The sequence below is a fragment of the Eptatretus burgeri genome, chromosome 8 (genome assembly GCF_056783735.1).
Source record: "Eptatretus burgeri isolate ZD-2024b chromosome 8, Ebu_testis_v1, whole genome shotgun sequence".
NCBI lineage: Eukaryota > Metazoa > Chordata > Myxini > Myxiniformes > Myxinidae > Eptatretus > Eptatretus burgeri.
This window is the reverse complement of record NC_140968.1, coordinates 47,444,792-47,453,539: the sequence shown is the minus strand read 5'-3', so window position 1 is coordinate 47,453,539 and position 8,748 is coordinate 47,444,792. Positions and strand designations below refer to the sequence as shown.

At 43.5% G+C, this 8,748-nt stretch overlaps 1 pseudogene; it reads right to left on the bottom strand.

Moving 5' to 3' along the window:
* Positions 1–1,662: 1,662 nt before the first annotated feature.
* On the bottom strand, positions 1,663–2,758 carry LOC147021674 (uncharacterized; annotated as a pseudogene).
* Between the last annotated feature and the right edge of the window lie 5,990 nt (positions 2,759–8,748).

Sequence of the window (8,748 nt, the reverse complement as noted above, 5' to 3'; positions counted from 1 at the left end):
GACATGGTCTGGAACCAGACATGGCTCATTCTCCTGTATGTATTCAGCAAGCTATTCCATGGTGTAGTTGGTCTCTCTCAAAATTTCATTTGTGAGCTCATTGTCATTGTGTCGTTGAAGGTCAGGAAGGCCAAAAGTTTTGAGGTCATAGCCACCCAAAGCTTTGATGTCTTCAATGATAATGAGAGCTTGATTCTTCTTGTGGTTGGCCCATCGTTGTTGAGGATTTGACATGGCACATGTCTGCAAGATAATGGCACACAGCTTTCGCAGCATCCATGGTGATCGAGATGCAGCTGCCTCCTCCAATGTGCTGTTCCATTGTGCATCATCCTCCAGGAGTCCTCTGAGCTGGAGAGCCTTTTTGTAAGTTTCACAAATCGTGCCATCAGGTCAGGTCAGGTCAAGTATGGGAGCATGCGCCAGAGCAGCACGTCGCTGTGTCCACTTTCCTCCTGTACTCCAGGGGCCTCCGTCTGGCCATCCCCCAGGCAGATGCCTGGCCCATCCCCATCTCCTTGAGATGCCGATCAACCTGCTGTAACCACGAGGAACATGGTCGGCCCACTGGCCTCCTCCACTCAGGAGACTCCCTTGCTGAGAGAATCTGGTGAGCAGAATCAGCATCAGGAAAATGAGCCACATGTCCATACAGCCGCAGCTGACGCTCACGGACTATGCAGGTAACAAATCTCATTTGAGTCTCTCTCAGCAACCGCTCATTGGATACAAAATCCGACCAGCGATAGCCAAGGATTCTCCGAAGAGACCTGGTACCAAAGGAATTAAGTCTCCATCTCAGATCCTTGGTCAGAGTCCAAGTCTCGCATCCATAGAGCAAGACTGGAAGTACCAAGGACCTGAAGACTCGACTTTCGTCCTCCCGCACAGGTACCGGCAGCACCGCACCCCATTATCCAATAAATCCATGACTCCCCAGGACTGACCCAGACGTTTATTGACCTCAAACTCGCAGCCAGCAGAGACATGAATATCACTGCCAAGGTAAGTGAATCTCTCCACGACCTCAACATCCTCACCACAAACAGGCACAGACAGGACAGCAGCATCCAAGATGTCATTGAAAGCCTGGATATTAGTTTTGACCCAGGAAACCCGTAATCCCAGCGGCTCCGACTCCTCATTCAGCATCTTGAGGGCCCCCGAAGGATATCTAAAGTCTCCACAAAGATGACTGCATAATCTGTGAAATCAAGGTCCGAGATTTTGACATTCCCAAACAATGCACTGCAGCTTGATCTCTCCGATATCCTCCCTAGAATCCAGTCCATACAAGTGCTGAAAAGTGTGGGGGCCAGTACACACCCCTGACAAACTCCAGTAACAAATGGAAATAAGTCAGAGATGGTACCACCACATCTCACAGCACTCTCAGTACCAGAGTAGAGTTCAGACATCAGATCGATCAGTTTTGTTGGCACCCAACGAAGACCTAGAATCCTCCAGAGGGCATCCCGATTCACTGAATCGAACACTTTACAGAGATCAACATAGGCTGCAAGCAGCCCCTGTCGAAACTCTTGGCTGCATTCGGTGAGGAACCAAAGAGCAAGGATACGGTCAATCATTGACCTCCTTGGTGTGAAGCCTGACTGCTCTGGATGCTGGTGCTCAAGCAGCTTCTTGACAGCCATCCACTGTTCATAAGGTCTCAATAGATGCTTGACTTTTGACGTAATACAGAAGCAGTCTCAGGTAAAAGCATTCAAAATTATTTGGATGGACAGTGTACACAGGGCCAAGTGCATCACTGGCTTTGATGTCTGGCTGGTCTGGTTCAATTTGTCCTGCACTGCGGCGAGCCCACCTCTTGCTGCCAACATTCCATGTGTTGTACTTGGGCATCTGATACAACGGTGTCATTGCAAATTCTTCATCCTGGCAGAGATTGAAGAAGGCAGTGAGAGTTGTGTATTGTGGGACTTGGGTGTGCTCATGTGTATTCTCCTCAGTGAAATACACTCTCTGGCCATTCTCAAGGTGCACAGTGAGATGAACCACAGTGGGATGTCGCTCATGAATTGGGAAGTTCAAGCTCCTCCAGAAGGCTTCATTGCTGCTGATGTATCTTCCCATTTCATATTGCCAAACCTCATCATGCACAGTCCCATCCATTGACAGGCCAAACACAGCCATGTCAGATCCTTTGTTGACATACTTGCACACACATTTGATGGATTTCACAGAGTGGCAGTACTCAATATTGATATGTGCGTTGAATAGCCATGTGAGGAGTTGACAGTATGGAACAATCCACCTGTTGTCAACTTCAATCTCACAACCACGAACTCTGATGGTTGTTGTGACTCAACCATCTTCTGGTTTTCTGCGACGATACAGTGGGTATCCATCTTGTCCAGTCTGTGTCTCGTTCAGAAGATATTGTGGGATCCTTTTTGTGCATTTGTTATCTTTCATGCATGGTGAGTTTAGATTGATGCTTCCACAGGGACCACGCACCATCTGTGTTTTGACAATGCTGAACAGAAGTGGATCAATTTCTGGGTCTGGAAGTTCAGCACTGATGAAGTCATCCACTCTGTGCCCATGAAGTTCATCTTGAAGCCAAATCAGAATGTGGGCATGTGGCAGGCCACACTTTTGCCACTCAATTTTGTACATGTAGCACTTAATGGTTCCAAAAATCTTTCCCTTGGTGATGACATTCATCAATGCCTTCATTTTTTGTCGGGATACTCTTGCCAGCAAATCATGGCGATGCTGTGGTTTTTGGCCTGGCGTCAGTTCATTAGCCACTTCCTCCCAAGCTCGATTGCAGGTAAAGATGATGAAGAGATCAGGACGGCCATAGTTTGGCACATACTGTATGTCATGGCATCCTGAGTGCGCTCATGCATGGAGCGGGGACCACCTGTGAAACTGAAGAAGACCAATTGGCCAACATTGGTAGCATTTCCTTCATTGTTCATGGCATCCCTGAGGTGAACATAGTTTTTGACTCAGAGTTTCTTTTGGTTCTTTACAATGGATCTCAGCCTTTCTGCCTACATTTTGGCATCCATGTCCACAACAAATTGGTGGAAGAGTTCTTTGCAATGCAATATGTAATTTTAATGACCAGCTCTCAGCATCATCCTGTAGGTATAAAAGTTCATGGCAGAAATGTTCTTTTCACTTGGCAGTCCTGTTGCTGGGTTTGTTTGTCACAGTTCAAAATGGTATCCATCATTACCCTGCCAGAAAATTAGTGGGTACTGAAGTGCATCATATGATGGGTGCATCTCAGCAATTCTCTGGAGGGAGCAGTTTCTGAGTTGCAGCACAATGTCTCGATCGCCATGTGGTTCACCAGCTCAGATGACAGCCACTTCTGATGTGGATGGTGCATTGAAGTGCCACCCATGCTCCCAAGCTGTAGTTTTGTCTGAACGAATGACAATTCTGTACTCAGGTGTCATCTTCTCCATGGCACACTTGGGACTCTGAACATAGTGGTTTTCCTTGTGGAGCACATATCTTGCAACTGCACCAGCACCTCCAACTTGGTTTTAATGACATTGTTGCAGCACTGTTCAGCTTGCTTTGTATCATCACCAATGAAGTAGATGTGTGGGAATTTTGGCTCTTCATTTGGTGGTGGCTGTAGACTGCCAAACTGATGATAAACCTGTCCCTGCACTTTAAATGTGGGCATGTAGCTGGATTCTCTGATCTCTTTTGTGGTGCTGAAAGATGTCATGTTGAAGCACGACTTGTACCTTCTGATGTTGCTTTGGAAATGACTTGCATTTGGAGTGTTGACTGTCAACAATGTACGAAGAGTTTCAGGAGGAGCATTAATTTGGGGGCAGCCAAACCGTGCCACTGTTACAGCATGTTTCTGGAGCTTCTCCTGTCCATTTCATTGCATCACAGTGCCTGCAAGTAATTCACATTAGGCCAATAACAACCACTGGATCAAATGCATAATCCAAAGCTGGATTGTTGGAGAATGCAGACTTTTCTTTTACCTTCCAGGGCTGTTTCCTGGAGGTAGCTATTCTTTTTTGCATTTGTCTCTCATCTTCTTTCTTACTCTTGAGGAGTTTCAGCTGCTCTGGATGCATCCATTGCTTCTGTGTTTGCTTCTCGTCTTGCTTCTTGCTGTTGAGGAGCTTCAGCTGCCCTAGATGCAGCCATTGTTGCTGCATTTGCTTCTTGTTTTGCTTCTTGCTGTTGAGTTGAGGCTGCTCTTGATGGAGCTTTCGCCAGTCGTTTTTTGTCAAGTTCGCTTCTTGTACATTTCCTTCTTTTGGTAGGAGCCATCTTCCTGCAAAATAAAGGAGGGAAACGGGGAAGAGGAAAGCAAGGAAGGGGGAGGAGAGTGTTGCCGTACCACACATCACAATACACTCTGGGAAGGAGGGGTTGCGAGGGGGGGGGGGTTGGATAGAGAGAGGATATATCCATATATATATATATATACACATACACACACACTGAAAAACGAAGACCACCCACATCTCTCACGTGTGAATGGAGGGAATAACCAAATTCGCTCTCACCTAATTAATGAAAGCGAGGTCAAAAACGCACTAGCTCCATTATATTAATTTACTCGCAAATACAACCCATCACTAGATAATCCGCATGATGTGAATGCATCTTATGATTCATTTTCACATTCGTTAGCTGCATTTTTGCCATTTGGCAATGGTTTTTTTTTTTGTTCTTTAATAAAACCAAGGATAGTTTGATTTGTGCTGCATTTTCATCAGTCTTCTCAAAGATGAGTGATCACAGGTTCTTCATGATACAAGTACTTTGGGGAAAAGATCATTTAATGTCTGATACCACCCATTATGTTTTTTGTAGCACTACACGCAACAGCATGATTCACTGGCAGATATGAATCACTTTCACATGTTATTGCCCAAATACTTTTGTCCTTTGCTTTCTTATGTCCGTGTTTTTCACATCGTACAACAAAAAGGTCCTGTGTGGGTCTTTTGGACACGTGAAAATATGACATTAAATATTGGTTGTTCTAGTTTACCAATGACAACCTGTTGATAGACAGCATATAATCATCATTCGAAAGGTTGGCACCCATTGCACCAATCTCTCACTTGGTAAGGTACACTATGTTTATTATGCACATCATCTGCATTTCCTGTGATTGGAAAACTTACTCTCATGAGATATGGCTGAACAAGAACGATTTCCGAGCTCTGTTTTGGGATAGCAGATGCAAAGCATGTGGCCTACATATATATGACTAAATAGTGAGGTATCCGTGCTATGCATGGGAGGGAGCCCAACAGGAAACAGGCAATGTGGAAACAGCTAATGCCAAACTATGAACCAATAAATTCCACATTCATGTGATACCTTCAGTCGAACGTCAGGCATAGACATCCAGTTCGTGAAGGACTTGGGCAAAAAACTTCCTGGAGCTGACCCCAACAGAAGGAAGGTGGATGACATTTCAATGATGTCACAATGGCAAAACTACAAATGGAAAATGGCACGGGTGGAAACCCTCACATAATTTCCTCATTCTGCTTTAAACTCAATCTCTCTAAATTTTCATTCCAAACAGCATCTTTGCAATCACAAATTAATACTACATCATTAATATAACAAAATACAAACACTCGTGGAGTAAACTAATATGGACTGGACACCGTTCTCACGTGACACCAAATACAGACTAATCTGCCGGCGAGAAAGGGCGGATACAAAACACTTCATACAGATCAAAAATTAAAATCATAATTGTATTGAGGAATTTATAAAACCTTCCACATACCTTGAAATTGATAAAAATGGGGTTGTTCAGGTGGAAAATCAAAATTACAATTGTATTGAGATATTATCAAACCAGCGAATGTTTCTGCCGAACCCGTTGATTGTGTTCACTTCTGGATCAGGAGCAGTTTGAAAGTGGTTTGAAAGTTAAAATCATATTTGTATTGAGATATGTATGAAACCTCCCACCCACCTTAGGACATGTGCTGGGACTCCCAAGCGTTCCACAGAAGGATTGATGGGCTAGCCCCAAAACTAAGGGAGTATTTTTGGGACGGACAGACACTTCTGCTTTATTATTAGCTCACCTGGAACTCTTATGGGAATGACGTGTCGTCAGTCCATCCGTCCGTCTGTCCATAAGCACTTCCAACTTCTCTGAAACTACAGACGTGATTTTTATAAAACTTGACCACAACATTCATCACCCGTGATGAACCAAAGTTTGTTCACACCATTAAACAATTGAGGTCTAAGGTGCTTTACAGTGGGGTTGCCCCCGAAAATAGGTATTTGCTTTCTTCTTAGAAACTACACACACAATTCCGATGAAACTTGACCACAACCTTCATCACCCGTGATGTACCAAAGTTTTTTCACAACATGAAAAAATTGCGGTCAAAGGGGGGTTGCTCCCCAAAATAGGTATTTGCTATAACATTGGTTCATTGGTAAATTTTACCGATTCCATCCCATGCTGACTTCCTCATCAATGTCATTATTCTACCAGGTTAGCGCCCAGAGGTATTGGCCCTATTTTTACAGCGCATGCGCTGTATACAATTGCACCGATAGAGTTTGAAATGTCCCTGGTGTCTGCCACGTCTCCGGTGTCCCCTGTCCCTCCCCCCCCCCCCACGTGCCTCAAGACAGCCAATGACGGCCGTCCGGTAGATGCAGTGCGTAACCAAGACGGAAATAGCAAGAATTGACGGAAATACCCGAGTATTTCAATGGAAATTTGTGAAACTAATGTGTTATATATGTGAAAACCATTTAATTAATTGCTTGACGGGGAAAAAAGCAAGAAACGCGCCCCTCTCGTGTACGAACGAACGAACGAACGAACGAACGAACGAACGAAAGACGTCATTTCCGCCCACCATCGCATTTCGCGCCGAAAGACGTCATTTCCGCCCACCATCGCATTTCGCGCCGAAAGACGTCATTTCCGCCCACCATCGCATTTCGCGCCGAAAGACGTCATTTCCGCCCACCATCGCATTTCGCGCCGATCGCCGAATGCTGGAAGCTAAGTTCTTATTTTACATCATTCTTTTGCGGCCTCCTGCCACGCTGTATCGAACGATTTCATTCCTTCTGCTATATATAAAGGTGCTTATCACAATAATAACAAGATTTTTACATTTCAAATATTAAGTATGCTTTTTAATTGTTTTTCAACTGAAAAAGCATAAATTGCATATTTTAACATTAGTGTACTCGTTTCCTTCACCACACGCGCTGTATTGAAGGATTTCACTTGTTTATAATGTAGATGTAGATACAAGACAACTAATTTACTGATTTAGGCAAGGGAAACCAACTGTGCATATTTTACTTATTTATGCTCCAACATGTCTGGTTTGGCCAATGATGTGAAACAGACCGTATCTGTATCTAATATACTGTATGAAGCTCTTTCTAATCAAAGACTCACTGACTGATTTCAAGATCAGTACCTTCCAGGTGACGGAGAAAGCTGACATTTTGCAAGCTGAGGGACATTGAAGCCGATACACCAAAATAATTCACGGAATGATTGGACAACATCCATAAAGAAAATGTAAATAAATGGGGGGGGGGGAATGAAAATAAATAAATGAAAAAAAATCAAACGCAGGTGAGCGACCCAAGACAATGGGGAAGCACGGTAATTTTGTGTGCCGATATACATCGAAGCCGATGCACCAGAAAAAAATCACAGAACTGTTATAAGAATCCGTAAATGAAAATATAGAAATAAATGGAAAAAAAGAAATGAAAACAAATAAATGAAAAACCAAATGCAGGTGAGTGACCCGAGACAATGGGGAAGCACACTTCGCATATGTATATACTGTGTATATATATATATATATATATATATATATATATATATATATATATATATATATATATATATATATATATATATATATATATATAAATAAATGAAAATCACGGTCTGTGAAGCTGTCCATGAATCAGTCCGTGAAGCCAGGTGTGTGACTATATGTCTATTAATTATGTACTGTTTGAACGTCTATTAATTATTTGTAATGTATTTGTGATATAAAATGGTTGAAGTGGTCTAAAGCTCTAAATTGTCAAGGGTCTAAGCTGTCTAATCTGTCTGAAGGATGTAAGGGGTCTAAAGGGACTTCAATTGTGTAAAGGTCAAGAGGTTCTAGGGGTGAAAAGGGTATAAAGGGTCTAATGGTTGAAGGGATCGAAAGGTGTCTAAAGTGTTGAAAGGGTCTTAAAGGTAAAAGGGGTCTTTATGGTCCTCTGGGTCTTCGGGGTCTTTTGTGTCTTTGAGGTCCTCGGGGACTTTTGGGTCATCTGGTTCTTTTGGGTATTTTGGGTCCTCGAGGACTGTTGGGTCGTCGGGGTCTTTTGGATCCTCAGGGTCATTTGTATCTTTAGGGTCTTTTGGATCCTCTGGGTCTTTTTGGTCCTCAGGGATTTTTGGGTTTTCTGGGTCTTTTGGGTGTGTCTTTTGTATTTTGGGTCGGCAGATTTGATTCCGACCAGACAGTTGCAATAGATTTGATTCCAATTATTTGACCAGGGCACAAAAACGGAGACCCCATGAACAGACAGATGAGTCTAGTCCAGTCAAGACGAGAACCAGCACTGGAAATGTAAATGTGCGCCAAATCAAGGTGTTTCTTTTTTGTGGAGAACTAGGGGGAAAGACGGTCTTCACGTTGCATCTACAAATAACCTTGATGCTAGGGTTAGAAAAGCAGTAACCACCCTTCAGGACAGGAC